This window comes from Thamnophis sirtalis, unplaced genomic scaffold (assembly GCF_051295495.1).
Source record: "Thamnophis sirtalis isolate CommonGarterSnake01/CBP01778 unplaced genomic scaffold, rThaSir2_p1.2 scaffold_13, whole genome shotgun sequence".
NCBI classification, from domain to species: Eukaryota; Metazoa; Chordata; class Lepidosauria; order Squamata; family Natricidae; genus Thamnophis; species Thamnophis sirtalis.
Window position 1 is genome coordinate 20,871,566 of NW_028261393.1, and position 17,272 is coordinate 20,888,837.

Consider the following 17,272-nt stretch of genomic DNA (forward strand, 5'->3'; position numbering starts at 1 on the left):
AAGGCGCTTTCAAGATAAAGTTTGAAGTGCCCCATAACTGGCAAAATAGGTTTCCTTGGATCCTGTGAGAAAGACGATAAGAACATGTTTATTCTCTGCAATGACTGGTCAACAGAAATTGTCTGCAGGCCACTGAAGGAAAGATGTGCTCCAGGAATGACCAAGTAGGGCAGACCTCAGTCGAGATCAGCAGCTAGTATTAAAAGCCCAACTCCCGAGGTGGCTTATATAATCTGATAATTCTCCTCTCCATTACCACACCTAAAAGCCAAAGATACATTTGGATTTGCAAAACAGGTAGCTTTCTTCTGCTGCTGCTTCTCTTCTTCTCTTCTTCGCTTCTTTTTCTTTTCTTCTTCATCTCCTCCTCCTCTTCTTCTTCTTCTCTTCTTCTTCTCTTTGTTTTCTTTTTCTTCTCTTCCTCCTCCTCCTCTTCCTCTTTTGCTGCTGCTCCTTCTCCTTCCTCCCCCTCCTCCTCCCCCTTCTCCTCCTCCTCCTTCTTTTCCTCTTTTACCACTCAAAGTGTCCCGGGAGATACAAATTTCTGGTTCTTGCACTTCTGGCTGCCTCAACCTGGCTAGGTGGCATAGTGGTTAAGACACTGAGCTTGTTGATCAGAAAAATCGGCAGTTTGGTGGTTTGAATCCCTAGTACAGGTCTCCTGCATGAGCAGGGGTTTGGACTAGATGGCCTCCAAGGTTCCTTCCAACTCTGTTACTGTTACTATTCTACAATCCTTGTTATTTGATGCTGTTGTATTGTGTCTTTGGGGTTGTCTCTCCATCTTCTGGGTATGCCTGGCATTCTTTTGCCTTCTCCTCTTTTTTTATGTCCCTTGTATATTATTTATAGAATCCCAAGACATTCTCTCCAGATGAGCAAACCGCTTCACTTGCTGCTTTTGTATGAAGTTTAAGATTAGTAACTTTCTCAGCCATATCAAATTTAACCTTAAGCCTTCTTTAGTGAAAAATTGACAGCAGTCCTACATATACTCGAAACAACTGGCATGGCCTACTACATTGCAAAAGCCCTACAGACATAGGGAGTAACCTTATCACACCCTTTCTATCCACATTTCCAGGTCCTCCACCCATATTTTATTTTATTGGCTCCGTTCTACTATCAGATAGGCATTCCGGGGTTACACGTAATGTAGACAAACACCTGTGCCATAGCACATACGACCTGATACAGTACAGGTAGTCTGTAATTTAAGACCATATTAGAGCCTGGCAAGTTGGGATGTTCGGAAAGCAGGTCATTACATGACTGACTCCATTTCATGAGCTTTTTTTCTGGTGATCATTAAGCGAAGACTGTGCTTACTGTGAATGGTGCTGTTCCAACCTAGGCTTCACAAAATCACGAAGCAGACTCCTTGTCCCGACAAAAACCCCTTTTATTAAGGTAATGTGAATTCCTCTCATTCACATCCAGCAAAGTCCCAGAAAACAGTCTTTCAAGGGTGAATTTACAACCACAGACCTTATCAGGTTTGGAGAGCTGCCAGGCCGATATCTTCCAAACGCCATGCTGTACAAGGAAATACTTGGCAAGGAGTCTCTGGGAGTCACGAACAAATCTTCACACTAATTAAGTGAACTAATTGTCTCCTGCAAACTCCACTCCCCTTTCGCTCCTCTTTATTCCCTATGGGAAGGGCCATTCAGTGCAGGGGTGGGTTCCAGCAGAGACCACTGCCAGTTCGCTCAGGGACGCGCTACTCGCACACTTGATGTGCACTCTGCATGCATGCGCAGAACAACTAAAATTGCTCTGTGCATGTGCAAAAGCAAAAAACAAGATGGCACCTATGGCGCCACCAGGAGAACTGGTTCAGGGGCATGGCAGGCCTGGGTCGCTGCTGGTTCCAGCGACCCAGGCCGCCAAGCAACCACCGGTTTGGCCGAACCAGTCTGAACCGGTAGGAACCCACCACTGATTCACTGTCCACTTGTGCCTTTACTCCCAAGTCGACCCCTGTTCCTTAGCTGTTCCCTTCGTCTGGCAACTCTGCATGCACAATTGGCAACAGGCTCCAGCTGTTCTTCTGACCCACTGATCTTTGACTCTGAAGGCAGCTGATAACTGTCAGAAGGCTCTGGCCCCCTCTCTGCCTCCAACACAGAGCCCTCATCAGAGCCTTCCCCAGACTCCAGGACTGGCCCATGTTCCTCCCCAACCTCCTCTCTGTCCGAATCTGCTGCTAGCTCCACTGGCCGCTGGCGGGCCACAACAACTGCAGTTGTTAAGCAGGGGCAATGTCTGCTATGAGTCCGTATTGGTCGGAAACTGGAATATCTGTTTCTGACCAAAATATTGTCAATCACAGTCACATGACATAGGTTACTGCCCTCAATGCAGACTGGTTGCTGAGCATCCACAACGCGGTCATGTGGCTGCAGGGGCAGCTTTCACAACTTCAGAACTGGGTCATAAGTAATTTTCAGGAGATCTGTTGTACCTCTCAAGAGTCGCTGAGCGACCGGTCATAAGTCGAGGACTACTTGAAGCAGATGTTTCACAATCTGTATAAAATTACTGGTAGTCCTCAACTTACCCCCACAGTTGAGCCCAAATTTTATATTGCTAAGTGAGAAAGTTGTTGAGTTTTGCCCCATTTTACAACTTTTCTTGTCAAATTTGTTAAGTGAATCACTGCAGTTGTCAAATTAGTCAAGTGGTTGTTAAGTGAATCTGGTTTCCCCCTTTGACTTTCCTTGTCAGAAGGTCACAAAAGGGGATCACATCATCCCAGGACACTGCAACTGTCACAACTGTGAGCCAGTTGTGAAGCATCCAAATGCCAATCATGGGGATGCTGCAATGGTCATAAGTGTGAAAAATGGTCATAAGTCACTTTTTTCAGTGCTGTTGTAACTTTGAAGATTATCTGTAGCGAACAAAATATGTCCATTTTTTCAGTGCTGGAGAGAGAGGGAAACAATGTCCTTGGAAGATAAGACATCCAGGGTTTCAGTACCGTCATGCAGTGGGAAAATTTGGCTCTAAAGTTTTGGCAGAACAACAGTTGAACACAGAGCCTACACCTGATTGTGATCAAGTAAAAATTCTTCCCCCCAAATCATATTCAACTGGTCTTTCAGCTCCTCATGGAGAGGTTAATTCTTCTGCTTCTCCACGGTCAATTAGCAAAAGAAGAGGGAGAAAAAGAAGATATGTTTTCTGTCTGTCCACCTAAATTGATTCCACAAGATCATGAAGTAATTGGCTTAAAGGATTGCTTTTCTTCTATCCTTTTTTGCCCCACTTTGCAGGAAAAGTTTGACTGTACAGCTGGTCAGGAAAAGTCCATTTTCTCTGTGCCTGCCACTTCCATCCCCCCACCTCCCCCTCTTCAGGAAGAGCCTGTGCCGGTTTATGGCAAGCCTCAGCCCTTCTATAATATCAGGCAAAAGGCTACTGAACCGTATCCTGGTTTTGTTAACAGATTGCAGGGTGCTTTCAAACAACAAATAGATAATTCTGAGGCTCAGATGAAGTTGTTGATGAAATTAGCAAAGGAAAATGCTACTTTTGAATGCTGGAGGGCAATTATTGGTCTTGGGAACGGTCCTGATTTGGTAGATATGATTAAAGCGTGTCAAGATATAGGAACATCTTGTCGAACTAATTTGGAATTTCAAAATCCAAGGAGGGTCATGTCTGCAACCTCCCACAGTCTTTTCCACGAAGGGTCGAAGCTAAAAACAAAATGCCCAAAGTATTGGATTTATGTTGCAGAATTGAATCCTTTTCGTAAGCGTTATCCATTGGCTTTGGTAAATCATTATATGGATGATATTTTAATTGGAGCCCCAAAGATACAACCTAATTGGCTTTCAGAAATAAAAAAAATGATTTAAGTGTTTATGAATTGCCGATTGCTCCAGAAAAAGTATAACTTCATGAAATGTTACAATCTTTTTTGCTTCAGTTTTTCTTTGTTTAAATGTACATGAAAGTATTTTGCTAATTAATTTATGGCAGTTTTTTGGGGCCTTTACTTGGGCTTGTCAGTAATTTTTCCTGCTGGCATATATATATATATATATATATATATATATATATATATATATATATGTATGTGTATGTGTATGTGTATGTGTGTGTGTGTGTGTGTGTGTGTGTGTGTGTGTGTGTGTGTGTGTGTGTGTGTGTGTTTTTATTTGTGCTGATAAATAAATAAATAAAAACACAAATATAACAAAGGCAACAGTAAAAATATTGGGTTTCTGTCTGGATGGACTCTTGTGACGAGCCTAATGACAGAGAGTGGAAGTGTGACCTTCCTCCCACACTTGGGCATACCAGGGGTTGTGACTTTAAGTGTATATATATATATATATACACACTTAAAGTTCTTTATTTGATTTATTGACCAAAGGAAAACAGTCTGGTGATTTCATTGCGATGTTTTTTTCTTTTTCACAGCCCTTGCCACAGTTGAAAAGATTTTGAGCATTCCGTTTGTGGATTGAATAAATTGTCAGCTAACTCTTTTGATGTTTTTTAAGACAAAAAGACTCAGTTTCAAAATGTTTTGCATTTTTTCAAGCAGTTGTTGAATTAATAACCTTGGGTTTGTCATAGAAATTGGACTGATGTAATTAATATTATTTTTCTTATTCCAAAATTTGTTTTCAATCTTATTTTCAGAATAACTTATCTCTTCAGTGTGCTTTAACTGACTTTGTGGGCTATATTTCACATCATTTGCCTAAATATCCTCGGCTTGCGTGTTTAATGACTTTTCTTTCCCTATTCGTCTATGGCTTTCGTTTCTCTGCTTTCGCAAGATTGTTTTTCCAGATGGAGGGTGAACAAGAGGAGAGATTGCTTACAAGGACTCTCATGATAGCTTCCTACCCTGCAATACAGTTGTTCCTGCAACACTTAAAATTGTTTTCTGCTATTTTAGCTTTCTAAATCTTTCCTCAACAGCCATTTAACTAAATTTCTGACTTTCATTATGTGTGTCAATTTATTTTTAATCTTCTAGGTGTTTACATCACATCCAGGATGGATTCTAATCTTATGGCTTTGTTTTTAACTTTGTAGCAACTATTATAAGACTGAAAGCATTTATATTTTGTTTCTCACATACATAGTTATATGTTTCTTCCAGGACCTTTTTCTTAAAGCAACAGGTACTGTATGCAATTCAGATGCAGCTGTTCATGTTTTACCTTTTTTTTTTCAGACTCATTTTTTGATTACTTTTTTTTTTCATCAGCATGTCAGAGGGCTGGCACAAACTTGCCATATTCCAATCGAGCAGGCCAAGCAGATTGTTTCATCTTGCCCCCAGTGTTCTGGGGCATCCCCCTCTGGGGACACAGAAGTTAATCCCCATGGTTTGGCCTCTAATCAACTATGGCAAATGGATGCCATCTATGTCCCTCTCTGGCTCCTTGGAAGTATATTCATGTTTTTATTGTTACCTATTCAGAAGTGTTTGGGCCACACCTTAACAAAGGGAAACAGTTAATCATGTTATTTCTCACCTTTTTTTGTCTTTACTGCCTTGGGTAAACCTTCTTCTTTAAAAACTTATAATGGCTTATTTTTTATTGGCCTTTTTTTCAATTTTGTACAAATTGGAGCATTGTTTTAATTCATGGGCTACCTTACAATTCCACAGGTCAAGCCATTGTGGAATGTGCTAATTGGTCCTTTAAAGACTGTCTTCACAAACAAATAAAAAAGGAGGGCTCTTGGGTACCCAATCAACCCAATCAATAAGCAATCAATAAGCAATCAATAAGCAATCAATAACCAATCAATAACCAATCAATAAACAATCAATAACCAATCAATAACCAATCAATCCATTTGTTGTAATCAATCAATGTTGAATTTGTTGACTTTGGCGTACTCCAATTTGCTAATTTGGCGTGGGTAACATAACAGGTTAAAAAAGTTTGCTTGCTTCCCCCTCTAGGGGGATGAGGATATGCTGTGCTTGATTCTCCAGGTCTTTGTGGATTCTAGCAAGTTGTGTTCATCCAGCTAAGAATATTGTGGTACCAGTCCCCAAATCCAGTTCCGGAAATGACCAAAGTGACTTTACAGACAGCACAGCGGCCAATACAATCTTGTCGGACCAGCTGTCCAGTGATGTGAAAAACCTGACCACCAAAAGCGCAAGCAGTGCTGCAACAACGACACATGGAACAAATCCCCGAGAACTTATGCGCTGCCATTTTTGCAGTTTTCACTGCCAATTCCTTAGTCATCATTTGCTTAAATTTACTTGTTAATTGCTTCCCTTTAGCAATAGCTGCTGTCATCTCACCCAGAAACTCACTTGAACAATGACTGAAGAAAAATGTATGGGTGCAGCTAGCTAACATCACACACACTGATGTCTTTTGCTTATCTGAATCATATGACATGGAAAATTTACTTTCTACATGCTTGGTTCCTGTTTGTATCCTGCCTGCAATAATTCAACACTTCACTGGTTTGATGAAAACTTTAACTATAAGACTATATCTAGTTAAGGGTTGATTGCCTATGATCCTCCTCCTGATGCAATTGCTTTGTATACGCCAATAGTAGCAATTCCTGAGAATACAACGTGTGCAAAAGAAGTTAATAGTACATCTTCAAGTAAGACGTAAATGTTTCTCCTTTTCTCATCCAAGGAGGTATAATATTCTGCCTTTTTAATATTTCCTAGAATATTTCATTCTTCTAGGAGAGGTGTGGGTGCTAACTTCCTACAAGTACATCGGGGGTCCCTCTTGCAATAACTGGTTGTGGGCCCGTTGCTTATTCCAGTTTGTGTTTGGAAAGGAAATTTCAAGCAGAGACCACTCAGGGATCATGACAGATCAAACAGAGTGAAATCCCCCACCAATACCTCCTATTTGTCACCTGCTGAAAAGTATGTGCTGAGTCAGAGTTTGCTTGTTTCTGATACACACGAGGGCTGCTTAAGCTTTATCCTACTTGAATGTCCCTAATCTGCGTAGCAAATTGAGGTAATTGCATAATTGCATTTAATAAGTACACTAAACACAGAAACACAGAGCGGCTAGGATTGTATAACATACTAGGCTCAAACAGGACTGTCACTCATTCTGTTGCCGGAACTTTGGTTTAGCCAAAGTTAAGTGTGCCTTGTGCCCTCCAGTTATAATGTTCTTGTATGCTTTGGGGTAGGGGGATGTGGTGGCTCAATGGCTAAGACACTGAGCTTGTCAGAAAGGTTGGCAGTTCGGCGGTTCGAATCCCTAGCGCTGCGTAACGGAGTGAGCTCCCGTTACTTGTCCCAGCTTCTGCCAACCTAGCAGTTCGAAAGCATGTAAAAATGCAAGTAGAAAAATAGGAACCACCTTTGGTGGGAAGGGAACAGCCTTCCATGTGCTTTTGGTGTTTAGTCATGCCACCCACATGACCACAGAGATGTCTTTGGACAACGCTGGCTCCTTTGCTTAGAAACAGAGATGAGCACCACCCCCGAGAGTCGGGAACAGTGGTGGGTTTCAAAAAATTTTAGAACCATGTGACCGGGTGGGAGTGGCTTGCCAGCCATGTGACTGGGTGGGCATGGCCAGCTTGTAAACTCACTTAACATCGCTCTTGCTTAGCAACCAAAATGTTGGCTCAGAAACTCTGGCATTGAAGTGTGCAAGTCTTAAAGCTGTCAAGTTACAAGACCCTTGCACCCCTAACCCTTTAGAAAAAAAAACCCCAGGGATGTTCAAACTTGACCGCTTTAAGACTTGTGGACTTCAACTCCCAGAATTCCTTCTCTCACTCTTCATCTTGATGATGTGCGGACGACACTGTAGATTTGTGGAACCTCTTCTATAGAAGAGGTTAGAAGTGGCAGGAACCCACCCCTTGTCGGGAACGACTAGCACATATGTGCAAGGGGAACTTTATGCTTTGGAGTGTTTGTCTATGTGTATTTTACACACTCTTAGGCTAATGAACCCGGTCCATGAATATGTTCTTTGTTTTTAATCATGCTTTCATTGTTTTGGTCAAAAAACCAGAAGCAGCCAGGTAATCCTTTTCCAACAATCAAATTTTATTAAAAGGCTGTTTTGGGAAGTGCAGCTCACTTTATAAGAGTAGTTTGATTATGTTGGAGTTAAATAGGGACAGGAGGAAGAAAGGTGGAGATAATACACACTGACTGACCTCAAAGTAACTCTTTTAGGGAGAAAGCAGGTATTTAAACACACTATTTTTCAACAAGAAATTCCTGAACTACATTTGTTTGTTTGTTTGTTTGTTTATTAATTTAATTACATTATTTAATTACATGCATTAAATTTCAAGGCCGTCTCAGAAGATCTTGGCAAATGGAATAATTTTCAAGAAGCTGGGATTTTTTTAATTGACCAGTTATTTGTAATCTTGTAAACTGTCCATACAAACTTTCAGTTGTATTCAGATAATCCTCAATTTACAACCACAATGGAGAAACAGGATTTCTGGTGCTAAGCAAGGGTGAAGTTGCAGCCAATTTTACAAGCTTTCTCGCTGTGGTTTTGAAGCGTATCACTGCAGTTGCTAAGTGAATCACACAGTCATTAAGTGAATCCGGCTTCCCTCATTGCCTTTACATGTCGGAAGCTGAGTGGGAAGGTTGAAATCACCTGAGCTCAAGACCCTGCGACCCCCATAAATAAATTAGTTATTAGCATCACTGGGGGGAAAAAGGGACTTATAACTGATCCTTGCCCTTATGACCGTTGCAGCATCTTTATGGTCACATGATCAAAATTCAGGTGCTTGGCAACTGTCCTCTATTTATGACAGTTGCAGCACCCTGGAGTCACGTGATCTCCATTTGTGACCTTCCTGGATGGCTTCCAGCAAGCAAAGTCAACGGGGGAAGCTGGATTCACTTACAAAAAAGATTGTAAAATTGGGTACAACTCACTTAACTCTCATAGCAACAGAAATTCTGGTCCATTGCCACTGTTTGGAAGTGTGACTTTTTTAATAGGAGAAAGGAAGGAGGGAGGGAGGGAAGGGGGGAAGAAATGAAAGAGGGAAGGAGGGAAGGAAGGAAAGAAGGAGGGAGGGAGGGAAGGAAGGAAAGAGGGAGGAAGGAAGGAAAGAATGAGGAAGGGAAGGGAAGGAAGGAATGGGGGAAGGAAGGAAGGAAGGAAGGAAGGAAGGAAGGAAGGAAGGAAGGAAGGAAGGAAGGAAGGAAGGAGCAGAAGAGGCAAAACAAGTTCCTTGATTGTTCATTGCGAATCCTTCTCCTTAACCCCATCTCAAAAAATAAAACAAGACTGGCAAATGAATAGAGTTTGTTTCCAGGAGAAAGACCTTACCAATTCTTCAGAGAGAGAATTGCAGAGGGGGCAGTTTCTCAGGCCAGCTCTGTGTGAATGGTCCTCAAAGGAAGTCAAGAAATCCATCATGCACCAGACCGACATCTGCTCAAAGCAGCCTTACGAGCGAGTCTACACTCCAGCTATTCTTGCTAGCTCTGGTCTGACAATGAATCCTCTCGGGAGCCAGAAAAATAATCTGGATTTCTCAATGCTGAGAGATCATAAATCCTGCATGGTTTGCTCCATTGTCATTGAAGTGACATGAGATAATTCTATATTTAAGGCGGCAGGGGTGGGCAGTTTATCCTTAGACACATTCTTGTGGAGACAGTCATGCTTAATGCCATCAAGCAAAGGGCGGACATCACTTCCGTGGGTTCTATTCTTCTCCAAAATTGAGACCTTCACCAACCCTGCTCAGGCTTTCCTCTACTCCACTGGGATCCTAAACATTGGGAAAATATTTGTCATCCTCAAGGTATGTGAACTTCCCCCCTCTCAAATATGTAATTTGCTTCGAAAGGTTCTTTGAGATTCTTCAATTTTATTTTGCATGAAATGATGGCTTGATTTCTATCCCACCGGCCTTTTATTTCACAAGAACATTTTGTTCTGTTCTTTTCCTCTACTTTATATTACGATGAAGAGGAATGCAATTAAAAACAAACGATCCATTCTTTTATATTAGGCCCCCAAATAGCTTATCCTTTTAAAATTACTTCTGTTTATTATTTCTAAAGTAGGTAGCATTCCTTTATCAATAAAAGCACCCTGGGTGATAGTGAGATATCACACCACATCAAATCATGGAAACATCTGACATTAATTCATGACGAATTCTATTTGTTTTAGATAAATGCAAACTATAGCTTACAGGTTCTGATGAAACAGAAAACTGTGGTTTTCTGGGACAGGGTATTCCCAATTCTTAACTGCCAGTATGATGAATATTAATGGGGCAAGTTCTTGGTACTCATTTTTCTAACACTGCAGGCTGCCTACATACCGTTTTAATATCCTCCCAAGGATTTGTGGAGTTTCAACAACTTTGCACTTCAACCTTAAAACCTGGAAAATGTTTATTTGTACAGACAGACCTTGACTAAAAACCACAACTGGGACCAGAATTTGTTGCTATTAAGCAAGGCAGTTGTTAAATGAGTCACATCTGATTTTATGACCTTTTTGCCAGAGTTGTTAAGTGAATCACAGCAGTTGTTAAAGGTGAAGAGGTAGAAGATCTGACTCATATATTATTCGATGGCTGTTCATATAAGGGGGCGAGAGAAAAGTACCTTGATCCACATATTAAATGCATGGCCCAGTGGGAGGCCCATATTAAAACAACATACCTCATGCATGTCCAGAATCTGAAAATGACATTTCATACAGCACAATTCCTGACCTAAATGGTCCAACTAAGATCGGCATATGTGAGCCTGATTGGGGTAGATTGCAGGGGTGATAAAGAAATATAATTTTATGTCATTTTATTGTCATTTTATTTATTCTACTCTACTCTCATTTTAAATTGTTTGTTTAGAATTTTATTATATAAAATTAATCATTCCCCTGGCTCAGCTGATAAGGGAGGAGATTTTGTGGCTTAGAGGTTAATATAACTGCCTAATATGTAAAAACAGTCCAAGTTCGAATCCCAGTAAGGGTGTGGCGTGTGTGTGTGTGTGTACACTTTGCTTCTCATAACCTGTCTGGAAAGGTTGCAGTTTTGATCATGGGACCATGGTGATATTTTGTGGGTTGTACATGCGCACACCCAGAATAGGTCTCCACTTTCAGTATCATTGTAACATCAAAGTGGTTGCTAAATGAATGACTGTAAGTGGAGGGCTGTCTGTTTCACTATTTTATGGTGAAAAGCAAATCCTAGTTAAAGTGAGCCTCTTGCTTCAGTCATTTGCCTGATTCTGTCTGGCACATATTTAACATGAGTCCAGCATGGAGCTGTTGGGGGGGGAAATTGGCTTAAGGAAGCTCTCCATGCACATACAGGTAGTCCTTGACTTACAATCATTCACTTAGTGACCATTCAAAGTCACAATGGCACTGAGAAAAGTGACTTATATCATTTTTCATACTTACAACCGTTGTAGCATCCCCATGGTCATTTGATCAAAATTCGGCCGCTTGGCAACTAGCATCTATTTACGATGGTTGCGCTGTTATCACCTTTTACAACCTTCTGATAAGCAAAGCCAATGGGGAAGTCAGATTCACTTAACAACCCTGTTACTAACGTAACAGTGGCAATGATTTGCTTAACAACTGTGGCAAGAAAGGTCGTAAAATGGGGCAAAGTTTGTTTAGCAGCTGTCTCACTTAGCAACAGAAATTTGTGGCTCATTTGTGGTCGTAAGCCGAGGACTACCTGTGATAGCACCTACGAGATCAAGAGCCATGATGCTAAGGTGCCACTGCTGATGCTAGAGATGGTTACAAGTACTTGGGTTTCTTTCTAAGACGGAGGTCTTAGTTGGTCAGCATTGCTCATTTCAAGTTTGTTTATGCACCTGGTTGCGAGCTTCATATTCTTTCCCTTTCAGTGCCTTTGCATTACGAAGGATGGATGACATACGTTGAAAAATAATCACATGCAATGAACATGAGATAAACGTGCACAAAAAATTGCAAAGACTGAAACTGACACCTGGAATCAGGAATTATTTGTTGAGGGGCAGAAAGAGATCAGAAACGTCTGCTGAGATTGAACTGTGGCAAAAATATTTTTGACTGTAATCTCTTCTTTTAGATGTGTGATACGCTCTTATAAGGCCCAAGTCATCTTTTAATTGTTTAGGTGAAAATTTAATTCTATTCTTTTCCAACCATTCCTCTCCATTCATTACCAACTAACTCTTCCTATGATCTGTAAGGAATTTGGTAATGGGATAGGAAGAAATGGGATTTTTTTTTCCGCAAAAGGGAACTTTCTAGACGTAAAATTATCCACCTGTCTATCAAACAGTGTTTAAATCTGATTAAGAGAAACATGAGTTAGGAGTTGTCACTAAATTTCTGTTTTAATTTCAAAGAAACTTTTCTCTAGCTCTCAGAGTCTTTTTGCTCTGAGATGAAAAATAGCAGTTCAGGATTTGTAGGTGACCAAGAGTTTCTCCATGAGCAAATTCTTCCATGAGCAAATTCCGGAGGAACAGACAGAATGTCCTCAGCCTTTGGACTCCGTTTTCATGGCTAAATCGTCTTGCAATGTGAAGCAGAGTACAGCAGATCCTTTGAGCCTGTGAGATTCTTAGGCCGTCAGCAGAACATTCAAACAGATATTGATGGAATCTAAGCCTAAAACTCAAAACAAAATCTCAGAGGCAAGCAAATGTCTGGCAGAGGTCTTTATGGGCCAGAGTTCATACAAAAATCAACCTGTTTTATTTTATTGTGTCAGAAGACTGTTGGTTATTTTCACTCCTCTGTAAACTTAAACTTGTACTACTTCTCAGAGTTAACAGGAAACAGGAGACCTGAGTTAGGGGTGTGTCATGTATTGTCACCACAGCTTAGATTACATAAGTACATTTGCACAATTGCTGCAGTATCCATAATGGTATCTTATGATCTTGGAATAGAATTTAAGGCAGGGTTCTCCAACCATGGCAACTTTAAGCCTGGCGGACTTCAACTCGCAGAATTCCCCAGCCAGCAAAGCAAAATTAGGGCGAGACACAGCTGCCATCTTAACTTTTTTGACTCCCCTCTCTTGAAACCCCAGCACGACCATCCCAGGCACCCCTTCAGTGCTAGTTTGGGAGCAATGAAAACAATTATTTTCATCCTTTCTGGTTCAATCGGTGTTTTCAAAATCCTGGAGAATCGGTCTTCCACCCATTCAAGTCAGCCAGCTGTTCAAAACATGTGGTTGTACCTGCCAAGCATCCTGTGCAGAACCTTTTCTCAGCTTTGACAAGCACCAGTCCAGGCAGGCAGAGAGATAGGCAGGGCTTCATTCAAGGCCAAACCCGTTGCTTTTCCTTTTTCTGCTTTGCCCCCATGAAAGGGATTACATCACTTTTGCAGCAAAAAGTTCTTAAGTGAGCTACATCCAGGCTGCCTTACACAGATAAGATTGCTGTGGAGCAGGGGTGTCAAACTTGATTTCATGGAGGGTCGCATCAGGGTTGTGTTTGACCTCGGAGGGATGGAGGGGCATGGCCAGGGTGGGCGTGGCCAGCTCAACGTCTCTCATCAAGGCTCCGTTTCTGGTAATGACAGCCTCCTGCAGCCCTCTGTTGGTGAAAATGGAGCCTGCCCCACCGCCCAAGCTCCATTTTCACTGGCAGAGGGCTGCAGGAAGCCATTGTGGCTGGAAACAGAGCCCAGGAGGCCTGTGTATGCCCCACCCCCAAGCTCCATTTTCATTGACAGAGGCACTGGGGCAGAGGTGGTATTCAGTCAGTTCGGACCGGTTCAGGCGAACCGGTAGTGGAAATTTTGAGTATCTGGTCCTTTGCTGTGGAAAAAGGGTAAAGGATTTTAGAACAGGAAGTTCAAGGACAACTCATTTGTGACAGTTTGCAAAGTGAAAACTCTTCTCACATGCCCTCGGATCCATTACAGCCTTCCTCTTACAGATCATGAGGACATCAATAATAATATTTATTTGCATACTGCTCTTCATCTAATTGTCATAAAACACTTTGCCACAATACAATCATGCAATCGTCATGCAGCCAACAAAGCATTAAAATAATAGGATCAAATTTTCTACTTCTGTCAGAAGCAAACATTAAGCTCAGGGGGAAAATGTAGTCTGATATAGTTCTAATGGCACTAAGGTTATCAATGAGGATAGTCACATCAAGAACATCTTACTTGGGTAGTTGAAACTCAGCCATTATTCATTAGTTGCACCACAAGTAAAATCATGTTTGCAGGTTTGGTGGATATGACAGGGTCTATCAGCAAAATCTGATCATCCAAATTCATTTTGTTCCTGAGATCAATACATCTATACCAGAGGTGGTATTCAACCGGTTCTGACCAGTTCTGGAGAACCGATAGTGGAAATTTTGAGTAGTTTGGAGAACTGGCAAATGCCACCTCTGACTGATCCTGCCCCCACCTATTCTCTGCCTCCCAAGTCCCAGCTGATCGGCTGGGTCTTCTTTTGTTGCCCTGCGTAGAACGGAGCTGGAAAGCAGGTTAATGGGGTGGGGAGAGAATGGAGATTTTACAGTATCCTTCCCCTGCCACACCCACCAAGCCACGCCCATAGAACCGGTAGTAAAAAAAAATGAATCCCATTACTAATCTATACCTTGAGATAGTCTTAAAGACATTGGGCCACCTGCCCAAGAATAAGTGTGATGTGTCTCCAATTGTCCAAACAACATGATGATTGTTCCATTCCATGTTAACTGAAATTGGCAAACCATCTTCACCAAGCAGAAGGCAGTGCAGTCACCTAACCCAAAAGTTCCTGAAATGTCCATGTGCCCACCTGTCTCTGAAGCTCCTGGTCCAGATATGCTTCCTTGATAGATGTTTATTGCTTTACCCAGCTGCACTTCCTCAGTCCACTTAGCAACAGTTCTCTTTTCTTAGTTCCACCTCAAGACTTTGAATTTTGAATTTAAGAAAACAGTTGTTCATCTGTCTGTTGGATTCCTGAAGCTGGTCTTCTTGTCCTGAGCTTCACCAATGTAAGAGTGAAAGAGACATCTGTGCTGAGTATTTTTTTTTTGTTTCTTCACTGTAACACATGGGCTATTTTAAAACCTGTCAGTTGTGTTCAGGCGTAAACAGTTTATTAAAAGTCTTAGCCTGAAGTGTTCTGATTAAAATTTAAAAAATGTTTTCAAGTTCAGTATGAGGCATGCCATAAAACCAATTTTGAAACAAGGATCTCTTTAAATATAAGGAATATATAAATATAAGATAAAGGTTCCCTTCGCACATATGTGCTAGTCGTTCCTGACTCTAGGGGGCAGTACTCATCTCCGTTTCAAAGCTAAAGACCCAGCGTTGTACGAGGATGTCTCTGTGGTCATGTGGCCAGCATGACTAAATACTGAAGGTGCACAGAACAGTGTTACTTTCCCAACAAAGTGGTTCCTATTTTTCTACTTGCATTTTTATGTGCCTTCGAATTGCTAGATTGGCAGAAGTTGGGACAAGTAATGGGAGCTCACTCTGTTATGCGGCGCTAGGGATTCGAACCACTGAACTGCCGAACTTTCTGATTGACAAGCTCAGCGTCTTAGCCACTGAGTCACCATGTTCCTATTATATATATTTATAATATATATAATATATATATTTTAATATATAAGGAAGTCATTTTTGATTCAGTTTCCATATTTTGGCTAAACCAGAAATGCTGATTTATTTGCTGCATTAGCTGGATTCACACACAACATGCAAAGGTGAAGCTAAAGGAAGCGCTTGCTGGCTTTGCATAACGTGTGAATGATTTCTTGACAGGTTGTGAAGCAAAACTCCTCATCCCCTCTAAAGCCAAAGGTTTTTTACATATGAAGCTGAATCAGATTGATAGGATTTAGAGCAGGGGTCTCCAACCTTATTTTCATCCTTTCTGGTTCAATCGGTGTTTGCAAAATCCTGGAGAATCGGTACCTCACCAAAATGTCTATGCCTTCCACCTATGGAACTGCTTCTGGCGCTCAAGGCGGTGGGGGGTGGAGAAAGCCATTTTTGCCCTCCCCAGTCTTCTAGAAAAGGTCTGGAGCCTGGGGAGGGTGAAAAACGGCTCCATCATGCCATTGCATGCCCAAAGCGGAGGAAAGGTGCATAGAATTATGGATGTGGGCATGCATGCATACGATTCCCTGCACTCCCCCCGCTTTTTGGCACGCGATGGCGAAAAGATTAGCCATCATTGCCCTATACCATTTCAGACAAATGACTGTCCAATTTCTTCTTTAAAACCTCCAGTAATGGAGCACCCACAACTTCTGAAGGCAAGTGGTTCCACTGATGAATTGTTCTGTCAGGAAATTACTCCTCCATTCTAGAGAGAGTCCATGGGAGGAGGTGTGAATGGCCTCCTTGTCTAGTTCCCAAACCCCAGGTTGAATTAGGAGACCAGGGCAGGTGATGTGACCACTCCAGCTGTCTCCCAACAACCGGGATGTTCTTGAAGAACAGTCAGAGGCCTGCCCTTCTCTTCCCCCGCCCTGGCATTTGCCACCTGAGAGGGTCACCTAACTTTGCACTATGTTTGAACACTGCATTTGTCTCCAGCCATCGGGAGCTACTGGTTCCTAAAATTCTTTGGCAGGGTGGATGAATGTGCTTTAGAAGGCCACATGCATTGAATCCCCCAAGCATTTCAGCTGTGTCTAAATGGAGCCTGATCCCGGGGGTGGGGGTGAGGGCTGGTGGAGTGGATGGCATTGCAGGTTGCCTTTGGCAGCCAACAGCCCGAAATGGACATCGGCCAAGAGGAGCTGCATTGTTTCTCTCCCTCTTTCTATCTTTAAGAAAGCAACTGACCTAATCCCATTTTTGTACCTCTCCCAGTCGTCAGGCTTCTGAAAGTTTTCAAACATTGACATGACCATAAATAATCACTCGTTAGCCTTTTCTTTCCCAGGTCTAGGTGTTCTATTATTATTAATATTGTCCTGATTTGAATCTTGTGTTTAGAGATGAAAAAAACTAGTGTGTGTGTGTGTGTTTGTGTGTGTGTGTGTCTGTGTATTCTTGTGAATGAAAACAGACTTTTCCCCTGCCCAAGGGTATGAAAATACCAAGGAAATGACCTTGGTATCAAAAATGAAAATTATTTTCTTAGGCTTCAAAAGAATGCAGAGGTTGAGCCTTGATGCTTAGGGGAAATTTGAGCTGGTTTCCTGTATTATTATTATTATTATTATTTGTTGTTGTTTTTGTTGTTGTTTCGAAGGCTGGAATTAAATGTATTGTACATGTTAAACCTGTGAAGAGTTTCATGCACTTCATTTGGT

The 17,272-nt window shown here is 41.7% G+C and overlaps 1 protein-coding gene and 1 long non-coding RNA gene across 5 annotated transcripts in view; one reads left to right on the forward strand and one right to left on the reverse strand.

Annotated features, from left to right (window-relative positions):
- Nucleotides 1–9,641: 9,641 nt before the first annotated feature.
- Nucleotides 9,642–17,272, forward strand: part of MYOM3 (myomesin 3) — a 70,730-nt gene continuing 63,099 nt past the window's right edge. For 2 of the 3 annotated variants that reach the window (XM_087727816.1, XM_087727818.1), the window contains exon 1: nucleotides 9,642–9,789. The gene's annotated coding sequence lies outside the window, so the exon portion shown is untranslated. Of the gene's footprint in view, nucleotides 9,790–12,419; nucleotides 12,656–17,272 lie in introns of those variants that run through there. The other variant, XM_087727817.1, reaches the window with a different exon arrangement.
- LOC148043096 (uncharacterized) lies at nucleotides 12,334–14,983 on the reverse strand. 2 transcript variants are annotated; one of them, XR_015698363.1, is made up of 2 exons: nucleotides 14,785–14,983; nucleotides 12,334–13,794 (listed from the first exon to the last, which is right to left on the reverse strand). It is a non-coding gene; the product is annotated as an uncharacterized LOC148043096 (long non-coding RNA). The 2 variants fall into 2 exon arrangements; XR_015698362.1 differs by having other exon boundaries at nucleotides 14,602–14,983.